Raw genomic sequence first — 10,957 nt, 5'->3', positions numbered from 1 at the left:
TAGCGGCCTCTTCATGGTTCCCATTTGCCTGCGGGATCCCCAGGTACTTGTAACTGTCCTCTATGTCTGCAATGTTGCCTTCTGGTAGTTCAATCCCCTCAGTTCTGACTACCTTCCCTCTCTTTGATACCATCCGACTACACTTCTCCAGTCCGAACGACATTCCAATGTCATTGCTGTATAGCCTGTGTTATGGCCCGTCTAGGCGCGGCCAGACCACAACATAAAGGGTGATCCATCCCCGTCCAACCCCAAGCAGCACGTCACACACTTACTATTTTGTGACAGTGATTTATTTACAATAGGTGCGGTTAAACAAAGGAAGGGAGCATATCATAGCTTCAGGGTGAACCCAAGGCCAAAACAACAAACAAAAACAGCCTATCTCAAAAATAAACGAAACTTACCTACTCAAAGGAACTAAACAAAACGACAATCACTTTCCTCCCTACCTAACAAAAACAGGAGAAAACTGATTAACCAAAAAGGCGGTCCACCCCTACATGCTCTTACATTACATAATACGTCGATACAGTGACCGGTCTGCCGGCTGGGTTGGGCCGAGGATGAATGACTGGGCAGTCCCTGGCGGGCTCTTCTTATCCGCTGTCTCCCAGTCCTCAGCCAATCGGTGTGAGCCATCCACCCTGGATGCACCAATCCCGGAGGAGCACCTAGATACTCAAATCCACACACAATTACGGTCACAGTCGTAACACCCCCTTACCCAAGAATTAACATTAACCCCAAAATGTTTAATTCAAGGAGACAGTGCTCTAGACAGGGTGTCAGCCAATACGTTATCCTTCCCTTTCTTGTAACTGATCTCCAAGTTAAAATCTTGCAACAACAAGGACCAGCGCATAAGTCTTTGATTGGAGTTGCACATTTGGGAAAGGAACACCAGTGGGTTGTGATCGGTAAACACCTGCACAGGCAGCACACTTGACCCAGCATAGACCTCAAAATGCTGTAACGCAAGGAGTAAAGCAAGGGCCTCTTTTTCAATGGTGCTATAATGGGTCTGGTGTCTGTTAAACTTTCTTGAAAAGTAGCAGACGGGATGATCTACGCCGTGATCATCTTCCTGTAACAGAACAGCGCCTGCGCCACACGAGCTGGCGTCAACGTCTAGTTTAAAAGGGCGCTCAAAATTCGGCGCAGCTAGCACTGGTGCACTGCACAACAATGCTTTGGCAGATTCGAATGCCACCTGACATGCTGGAGACCAAATAAAAGGTTTTAAGGGGCTAACAAGATCAGTTAGGGGACTAACCACATCAGAAAAATTTCTGCAAAACCCGCGATAAAACCCGGCCATTCCTAAAAAACGACGCAGTGCTCTTTTTGTCTGCGGGACAGGAAAATCAACAATGGCCTGTACTTTCGCAGCAACAGGGCGCACTTGCCCCTGTCCGACCTGTTTCCCTAGATAAGTAATGGTGGCTTTACCAAACTCACACTTAGAGAGGTTTAGTGTGAGAGAAGATTCACAAAAACGTCTGAACACCTCAGAGAGCGTTTCCAGATGTTCTGACCATGTTGGAGAATAAATGACAATGTCATCCAAGTATGCCTCACAGTTTCTCACTCCAAACAATACCTTCTGCATTAGACGTTGAAATGTTGCGGGTGCGTTTCGCAACCCAAAGGGCATTACCGTGTATTGGAGGAAATGATCTGGAGTTACAAACGCGGAGACTTCAGAAGCTCTGGGGGTTAACGGGACTTGCCAATATCCTTTTAACAGGTCTAATTTAGTGACGTATGTAGCTGAGCCGACACGATCAATGCAGTCCTCCATTCTGGGGAGAGGGAAAGAATCCGGTTTTGTGACAGCATTAACCTTTCTGAAATCGGTACAGAAACGTGGGGTGTCATCTGGTTTAGGCACCAAAATACAGGGTGAACTCCACGCACTGTTACTGGGCTCAGCTAACCCATGTTTAACCAGGTATTCGACTTCCTGTTGCATTAAATTCCGCTTGGTTGGATTTACTCGATAAGCATGTTGCTTTATTGGCTTATCAACTTCCACAACGATATCATGAGAGAGCACAGACGTCTGCCGCGGATGGTCAGAGAAAAGCAGCAAATTAGCTTCAATCAGATCAAGGATATCTTTGCGGGCGGAATCTGACAGATGCGACAGGAAAGAGTCTAAGTTTTCTAACGCTTCTGAGTTTCGCAAACGGGCCAACGGCATACAACTGCTCTTGTCAGTCAAGTCATCATCTTGCAAAACATACAATGGGGGTGCCGAACACACAGAGACAGGCGTTATGGGTGTGGTTTTGTCAGCTGCCACGTCCTCTCTAGAAACATAGCGTTTAAGCATGTTAACGTGGCAAACCCTCAGTTTTCTCTTTCGATCAGGGGTTTTTACTGCATAGCTAGTGTCACTTATCCTTTTGTCCACCTCATAGGGACCAGAAAACCGCGCATGGAGGCTAGACCCAACTAAAGGAAGCAACACTAGAACCTTTTCACCAGGAGCGAAATGTCGGACCACTGTCTTTTTGTCATACCGGGCTTTCATGTTGCCTTGTGTTTGCTCCAAATTGTCACGGGCCAACTGACATGCCCGGAAAAGACGCTCTCTAAAACTGCAAACATAATCTAACACGTTATGCTCGGCTCGCTGCGACTCAGATAACCACTTTTCTTTAAGCAGTCGCAGGGGACCGCGTACAGTGTGTCCAAAAACCAGGTCAGCCGGACTAAATCCAAGGGATTCCTGGGTGGTTTCTCTAACAGCAAAAAGCAAAAGCGGAAGTCCCTCATCCCAGTCTTTACCTGATTCAAGGCAGTATTTGCGCAACATGGTCTTTAGGGTTTGATGAAATCGTTCCAGTGCACCTTGACTCTCTGGGTGATAAGGGCTGGACGTTTGATGTTTAACTTTTAACTCCTTTAAAACCTGGGCAAACACTTTTGACATAAAGTTTGTTCCCTGATCAGTTTGAACAACCCTGGGTAACCCAAAAGTCGAAAAGAACTTCGTGAGGGCTTTCACAACGTTCTTTGCCTTTAAGGTACGTAATGGAATTGCCTCCGGAAAACGAGTGGCAGCGCACATTACCGTTAACATGTACTGGTGGCCTGATTTTGTTCTTGGCAACGGGCCCACACAGTCCAATAGAACTCTCTCAAACGGCTCACCCAGCGCTGGAATCGGGTGAAGAGGCGCTGGCGGAATCGGTTTATTTGGCTTTCCCACCACTTGGCATGTATGACACGAACGACAATATTTCACCACATCTGATTTTAAACCAGGCCAAAAGAAGTTACGTAATACACGATGATACGTCTTTTTGACCCCAAGATGTCCAGCTAAGCAGGCATCATGCGCGAGACTGAGAATCTGGGGTCTATATTCCTTTGGCACCAAAACCTGGTTTACCCGATGCAAATCAGTTGAATCAGGAGACCAAGATCGCAACAGTACACCATTCTCAATGAAATATTTTACGGGAGCTTTAGATCCCTCTCTGTCCACAACAGAGGAAAAACAAGGCACCAGTGAAGGATCACCCTGCTGTGCTTTGATCAACAGCTCTCTGGTAATATTCAAGCTCTGATTAATGTCCTCAGGTATCATTTCAGGGACGTCACATGTGGAGAGTTTCACAGAATCAATGGGTGACACGAAAGAGTCGTCTTCATCAAGCGTAGCCATAAACGACCCCGACAAATCCACAATCTCACCCATTTTACGAGCCTGAGCACGAGTAATTGCACACGCAGGAAACACCTCTGAAGCAGTGGAGCTTGAGTCAGCAGCAAGGGCAGGAATATCAACAACTTCTGGCGGGGGAAAAACATGCCCACCAGCTAGATCATTACCAAGAATGAAGGAAACTCCTTCGATTGGTAATCGCTGGCGCACGGCGACTTTAACGTAGCCCGACACTAACGGCGAGTGCAGGTGCACCATATGCAGAGGGGCTTTGGTGACGCTCATTTTTATTCCCCATACTAGTATGTCGGAACCACAGGATGTTTTTTCAGACAAAGGCAGCACAGACTCTAGTAGAAACGAGTGGTACGCACCCGTATCTCTAAGAATCGTGACTGGCACTTTATCATGTTCTTCACCTGTCAACGAAACAAAGCCACATGACACAAATGGTAGAAACTGCGGATCAACGTCAGTTTTCGGGTTTTGTTCAGCCTCCACGTGCACTTTTGGCGAGCAAGCGGTTTTAATCAAACCCACGCCTGCGGGAAATTTAGTGCCCCTCGCTTCTTTTCTTTTTAATACTGGACACGCAGCAATCAGATGCCCTGAATCGTGACAATAAAAACATTCCCGACCGTTCGATTTAGCACTAAACACAACAAAAGTCTGGTTAGCAGCTTTATTAAGAATCCTAAATTTCTGGCGATATGCTTCAGGGACAAGTTCATACGCCTGCAGCACAGTTTTCTTAAGAGTTTCATAGTCTAAACTCTGCTCCATAGACAGGCTTGAACACACCTCTTGGGCTTTCCCCACAAGCTTACATTGGAGTAGGAGGGACCAAAACTCCTTTGGCCACCTCAAAGCAGCAGCTATGCGCTCAAATGCACTAAAATAGGAGTCCACCTCAGACTCGCGAAACGGGGGAACCAACTTGATGTGTTTACTTATGTCAAACCCAGCAGAAGAAGCACTTGTGCTTGACAACGTTGGGGAAACACCCGCTGAGCCCCTTTCGAGCTCAAGAGCCCTGATACGAAGATGCATAGCCTGCACTTCCAGCTGCCTGTTGCGGGTCTCCACCTCCTTTATGCGGAGCGTGAGGCGCAGATCCCCAGTGGACGAACCTTCACCGGATTCAAAAATCCGATCAGCCTCCGTGCCAGCAGCAGACGCATCAACTGCGTCAGCAGCCGCTTCAAATGCAGTGTCATCTGTGCCCGTCACTGGCTTGTTTTCCGCATCACCTCCCCGTGGTAGAAGCACACCTTTTTCCACTAGCCTTTCAGCCAGGGCATCCGTCAACTCTGCCTTGCGAGCACTGTAAGACACTTCCACATCGTAAGAGTTAGCCACAATGAGCAGGTCCGCTTTCTTACACTTGTCAATTTTTTCCCATGAAGGTGCCCCCACAAAACCGTCCAGCGAAAACTCCATACTCACACACACACACCCCCACACAAAAACAAAACCGCCAACCAGAAAAAAAACACGCCAACCCCACAAACCAACAAGCGAGAAAAGAAACGGAACGAGCCCCCAATTATGTTATGGCCCGTCTAGGCGCGGCCAGACCACAACATAAAGGGTGATCCATCCCCGTCCAACCCCAAGCAGCACGTCACACACTTACTATTTTGTGACAGTGATTTATTTACAATAGGTGCGGTTAAACAAAGGAAGGGAGCATATCATAGCTTCAGGGTGAACCCAAGGCCAAAACAACAAACAAAAACAGCCTATCTCAAAAATAAACGAAACTTACCTACTCAAAGGAACTAAACAAAACGACAATCACTTTCCTCCCTACCTAACAAAAACAGGAGAAAACTGATTAACCAAAAAGGCGGTCCACCCCTACATGCTCTTACATTACATAATACGTCGATACAGTGACCGGTCTGCCGGCTGGGTTGGGCCGAGGATGAATGACTGGGCAGTCCCTGGCGGGCTCTTCTTATCCGCTGTCTCCCAGTCCTCAGCCAATCGGTGTGAGCCATCCACCCTGGATGCACCAATCCCGGAGGAGCACCTAGATACTCAAATCCACACACAATTACGGTCACAGTCGTAACACCTGGTAGTGTGGATCAGTGAATCGATGTCTCGTTCACTCTTGGCATACAGCTTGATGTCATCCATGTACAGGAGGTGGCTGACAACTGCTCCATTCCGTAGTCGGTATCCGTAGCCAGTCTTGTTAATGATCTCACTGAGGGGGTTCAGGCCTATGCAGAACAGCAGTGGGGACAGAGCATCTCCTTGGTAGATCCCGCACTTGATGGTGACTTGTGCTATGGGCTTGGAGTCGGCCTCTAATGTTGTACGCCACATCCCCATTGAGTTCCTGATGAAGGCTCTTAGGGTCCCATTGATCTTGTACAATTCTAGGCATTCCAGTATCCAGCTGTGGGACATTGAGTCATAGGCCTTCTTGTAATCAATCCAGGCAGTGCACAGGTTGGTCAGTCTGGTCTTGCAGTCTCGGCTGATATATATATATATATATATATTATATATATATATTATATATATATATATATATATATATATATACATATCTACATATATATATATATATATTAGGGGTGCAACGATATTCGTATCGATATTGAACCGTTCGATACAGTGCTTTCGGTTCGGTACGCATATGTATCGAACAATACAAAATTTGTAATTTATTTTATCAACTTTCCTTCTGACGATGCTGTCTGTGTTGAGCACTCAGTGAATCTGCGTTCGACTACTCTGCCTAGGGTCGACAGTGCAGCCTAGGCGGAGTAGTCGAACGCAGATTCACTGAGCGCTCAAACAGACAGCATCTTTAGAAGGAAGAGCGCAGGGCAAGCTAGCGAGACAGAAGTTAAGCTCTCCTTACAACATGGACCTCCCCCACTCTCATTCAGATCTGGCGTTTGGAATTATTTTGGTTTTCATGTGACGTATGACCCTGAAGGTAAGCGAGTCATGGACTAAAGTAAAACAGTATGTTGGATGTGCCACGCAATGCTCAATTACATGGGTGGGAGCTAGTGTGTTAGCGCAGTTAGCTCGTTAACGTGTTGGCCGTCTAGCCCCATGCACGGGGCGATCGCGGTAGCTCGTTAACGGAGATTTGCCGTGTTGTGGCGTTAACGTCATTTCAACGAGATTAACCTGAAAGCACTAGTGGGAACACAACGAATATGACTGCACATTTACGCCGACATCATCCTAGTGCAAAGACAAGTGGAAGCAGAAAAAAAACAAGCAAGCATGCTGCTAACTTTAGCCGAGTCATTTAGACAGCTGTTTAATATGCTGCTGAGAATATAGCCCAGAAGAAGCGGATAGTATAGCTTTTATTTTGGAAAGAGACATTTCTCTGTAATAAACTCTCTTTTCCAAAGATGAGTGATTCCTCAATCAGATACAGGGCTCGCAATATCGCTAGCCCGACGTCCCGGGGCTAGCGATTTTTTTCAGTCGGGGTACCAAAATCTATCTCTGCCCTGCCCGTCCGGCTATTGTAGGAAGGAAAAATATATGTCAATGCTTTTGCATTCTTTCAGAAATGTAGCTGGGTTATTATGTCATTGGCATCGGTGAGCCACTGTCAATATGTGACATATTGAAATCGCGTTTGAATTTGCGCTTGTTTTTTTGCTTTCACTTTGCAATCGCGCGAACTGTGTATAGAGAGCGACAGCACTGATCTGTGAGTGATGATAATTTGCGCACCAATTCCTCTGACATCGTCTTATTAATCGTTAGCTTACTATGCAAACATGACAAGTGAAATCTCCCGCAGCTTAAACATGTGAGAGGTTGATCGCGCAGAGAATCGCTGAGCTTATGTGAGTGCGTATGTAAAAGCAGCAGGATTTATATTTGACTACGATGACCTGGATGACTGAGAACCTTCACAGACAGATATATATTTCAGTTCTGCTGAGCCAAATAAGACAGGTCAGGGTGAAGAAGTGATAGCCAAAGAAAAGCTTACCATAAAACGGAGAAGTTATGACAAATCAGACTATAAGGCAAAAAGAAAGTGCAGCTTTATGGTTTCATGGACAAAATAATTTCTGTGGCTGCAATATGACGAGCTAAATAACCAGGGCTGCACATAAGTGGTCCGCAGGTGCGCATTCGCTGTCAAAATAAAAAACACGCACAAGGGTTAGGGTTAAATTTAAAAACTGTACTTTTGAGTTAAAATATATATTTACAATTTTAATAAATGACAAATTAAAAAGGCATGAACATTTTTTTTGTATCGAAAAAATATCGAACCGTGACACCAAAGTATCGAACCGAACCGAACCGTGAATTTTGTGTATCGTATATATATATATATATATATATATATATATATATACATAAAAACACCCAGCACGCCCCTGCGGGCGGTTTATCCTTCAAGCTCGGGTCCTCTACCAGAGGCCTGGGAGCTTGAGGGTCCTGCGCAGTATCTTAGCTGTTCCCAGGACTGCGCTCTTCTGGACAGAGATCTCCGATGTTGTTCCCGGGATCTGCTGGAGCCACTCGCCTAGCTTGGGAGTCACCGCACCTAGTGCTCCGATTACCACGGGGACCACCGTTACCTTCACCCTCCACATCCTCTCGAGCTCTTCTCTGAGCCCTTGGTATTTCTCCAGCTTCTCGTGTTCCTTCTTCCTGATATTGCTGTCATTCGGAACCGCTACATCGATCACTACGGCCGTCTTCTTCTGTTTGTCTACCACCACTATGTCCGGTTGGTTAGCCACCACCATTTTGTCCTTCTGTATCTGGAAGTCCCACAGGATCTTAGCTCGGTCATTCTCCACCACCCTTGGGGGCATCTCCCATTTTGACCTCGGGACTTCCAGGTTATACTCGGCACAGATGTTCCTGTACACTACGCCGGCCACTTGGTTATGGCGTTCCATGTATGCCTTGCCTGCTAGCATCTTGCACCCTGCTGTTATGTGCTGGATTGTCTCTGGGGCATCTTTACACAGCCTGCACCTGGTCTTGCCTGGTGTGATAGACCCCAGCCTCTATGGATCTTGTACTAAGAGCTTGTTCTTGTGCTGCCATGATTAGTGCCTCTGTGCTGTCTTTCAGTCCAGCTTTGTCCAGCCACTGGTAGGATTTCTGGATATCAGCCACCTCCTCTATCTGCCGGTGGTACATACCGTGCAGGGGCCTGTCCTTCCATGATGGTTCCTCGTTTCCCTCCTCTTTCTTGGGTTTCTGCTGCCTGAGGTATTCACTGAGCACTCGGTCAGTTGGGGTCATCTTCCCAATGTATTCTTGGATGTTCGTTGTCTCATCCTGGACTGTGGAGCTGACACTCACCAGTGCCCCCTTCCTTCCGCTTATATATATATATATATATATATATATATATATATATATATATATATATATATATATATATATATATATATATATATATATATATATATATATAACACCGAACAAAACAAGCTCCAGCGAACCGAGAGAATTGTCCAAAACAAAAACACACATGCTGGAGCACGAGAACAAAACACAGTTCAGGAGGCCGGCCCGGAGGCTGACAACTCAGAAGTCCAGGACAGTTCATCTTCTGAGGCCGGCCACGTCGGCGACGTAGATCCATAAGCCGACCGAGTGGAAGGCAGCGGTGGTGGAGTGGAGGCAGTTCAGGGGGCCGACCGTGCACACGGCAGCGGCGGCGACGGGGAAACCGTTCAGGGCCTCTGGGGAGGCCCTGGAGTGTGTCACAGTCTCTGGGCTGGCCAGCTTTTGAGGACTGATTACAATATTATGTGGTGTGTCTCTCTGCTTGACATGAACAGGTGAAAAATAGTTCTTTCCGGGTTGGATGGACTTAACTTGTTGTGCAGGAGGAGTTGGTGACGACGATGGCTGAATAGGTGATAATAAGGCGGATGAGTCTCTTGTCAACTGAGCTATTGACTGAGCTATGGATTGTAACCAAGTGTCTAATAGGTCTGGTTGTGACTGTAATGGGGGTGACGGTTGAGTGGCTAACTGAGCTAGTGGCTGCTGGGCAGCTAACTGAGCTACCGGCAGGGCAGCCGACTCAAAAAACACAGCCCCGGAATAAACAGACACACAGTCCAAAACAGAAAAAGGGTCCTTTTCACTCACCACAGCTGGCAGTTCCAAAGTCCTAGTCTTCGGCTGTGGGGTGATGCGCCGACGGCGCGATCGTCGCTTCCTCCCGGGCAAAACCTCCGGCGGGCCGGGCAAAACCTCCGGCGGGCCGGGCAAAACCTCCGGCGGGCCGGGCAAAACCTCCGGCGGGCCGGGCAAAATCTTCGCCGCCGGGCTGAGTTGGGAAGCGGTAGCGGCTGGTGGGTGAAGGTGCAGTTCGTTGAGTATGAAGTCCTGTGCGAGCGGGTGAAGAGAGTCCAGCAGCCAGGAGTGAGCAGAGATGAGCTGCTGTAGCCTGGCTTCTACAGCGCGGAGACACTCTTCCCCCTCATGCTCGAGCCATAGGTTAACCAACCTGGAAACAGAATCAATTAGTTCCTCCCGAAGCTCCTCGGGAGGTGCGGATGCCGCTGGGTCCATGTTTGGTCGGCTCGTACTGTCACGGCTGGCGGAGTGAGCCGTGTGGAGTGGAGGAAAAGGAGGACCCAAAATGCAGCAAACTGATGATACGAGTGAAGTTTATTTACATGGTGGCAGTGGCAAAAACAGGCAATGAAGCATGAGTAATGACAAACCTAAACTGGGAGAAACTAAAGAGCAAACCTGAAATCTTACAAAACGGAGAGCGGAGCAGAGAGACGCAGACCAAGGACCAGGATACCAAGAAACACAGACGAGCCGACAACGAACACAGACCGACACCCACTATATATACACACACACAAGGTAATCGGGTAATCGCACACAGGAGGGAAGAACAGCTGATCTGAATACACATGATGACTGGAGGACACAAGCTGAACACAATGACAACAGACACAGACTTTCAGAACAAAACAGGAAATCTAGAACCCGAACCGGACACAAGGGGGGAGGACACAGAATAACTAGAACAGAGGGAAATAATCACAAAACACAAAACGCTGGGTCAACGACCCAGGACCATGACATTACTAGTCCCTAAGGACTCCAAAGCACTTTACACTACATTCAGTCATCCACCCATTCACACACACATTCACACACACATTCACACACTGGTGAGGCGAGGCTGCCAGACACTGGCGCCACCGGGCCCTCTGACCACCACCAATAGCCAATGGGTGAAGTGTCTTGCCCAAGGACACAACGACCGAGACTGTC

Source organism: Diplotaxodon limnothrissa, linkage group LG3 (genome assembly GCF_057381915.1).
Source record: "Diplotaxodon limnothrissa isolate DT_005_m linkage group LG3, D_limnothrissa_male_GT1.1, whole genome shotgun sequence".
Classification (NCBI taxonomy): domain Eukaryota; kingdom Metazoa; phylum Chordata; class Actinopteri; order Cichliformes; family Cichlidae; genus Diplotaxodon; species Diplotaxodon limnothrissa.
Note: the sequence above shows the minus strand (reverse complement) of the source record.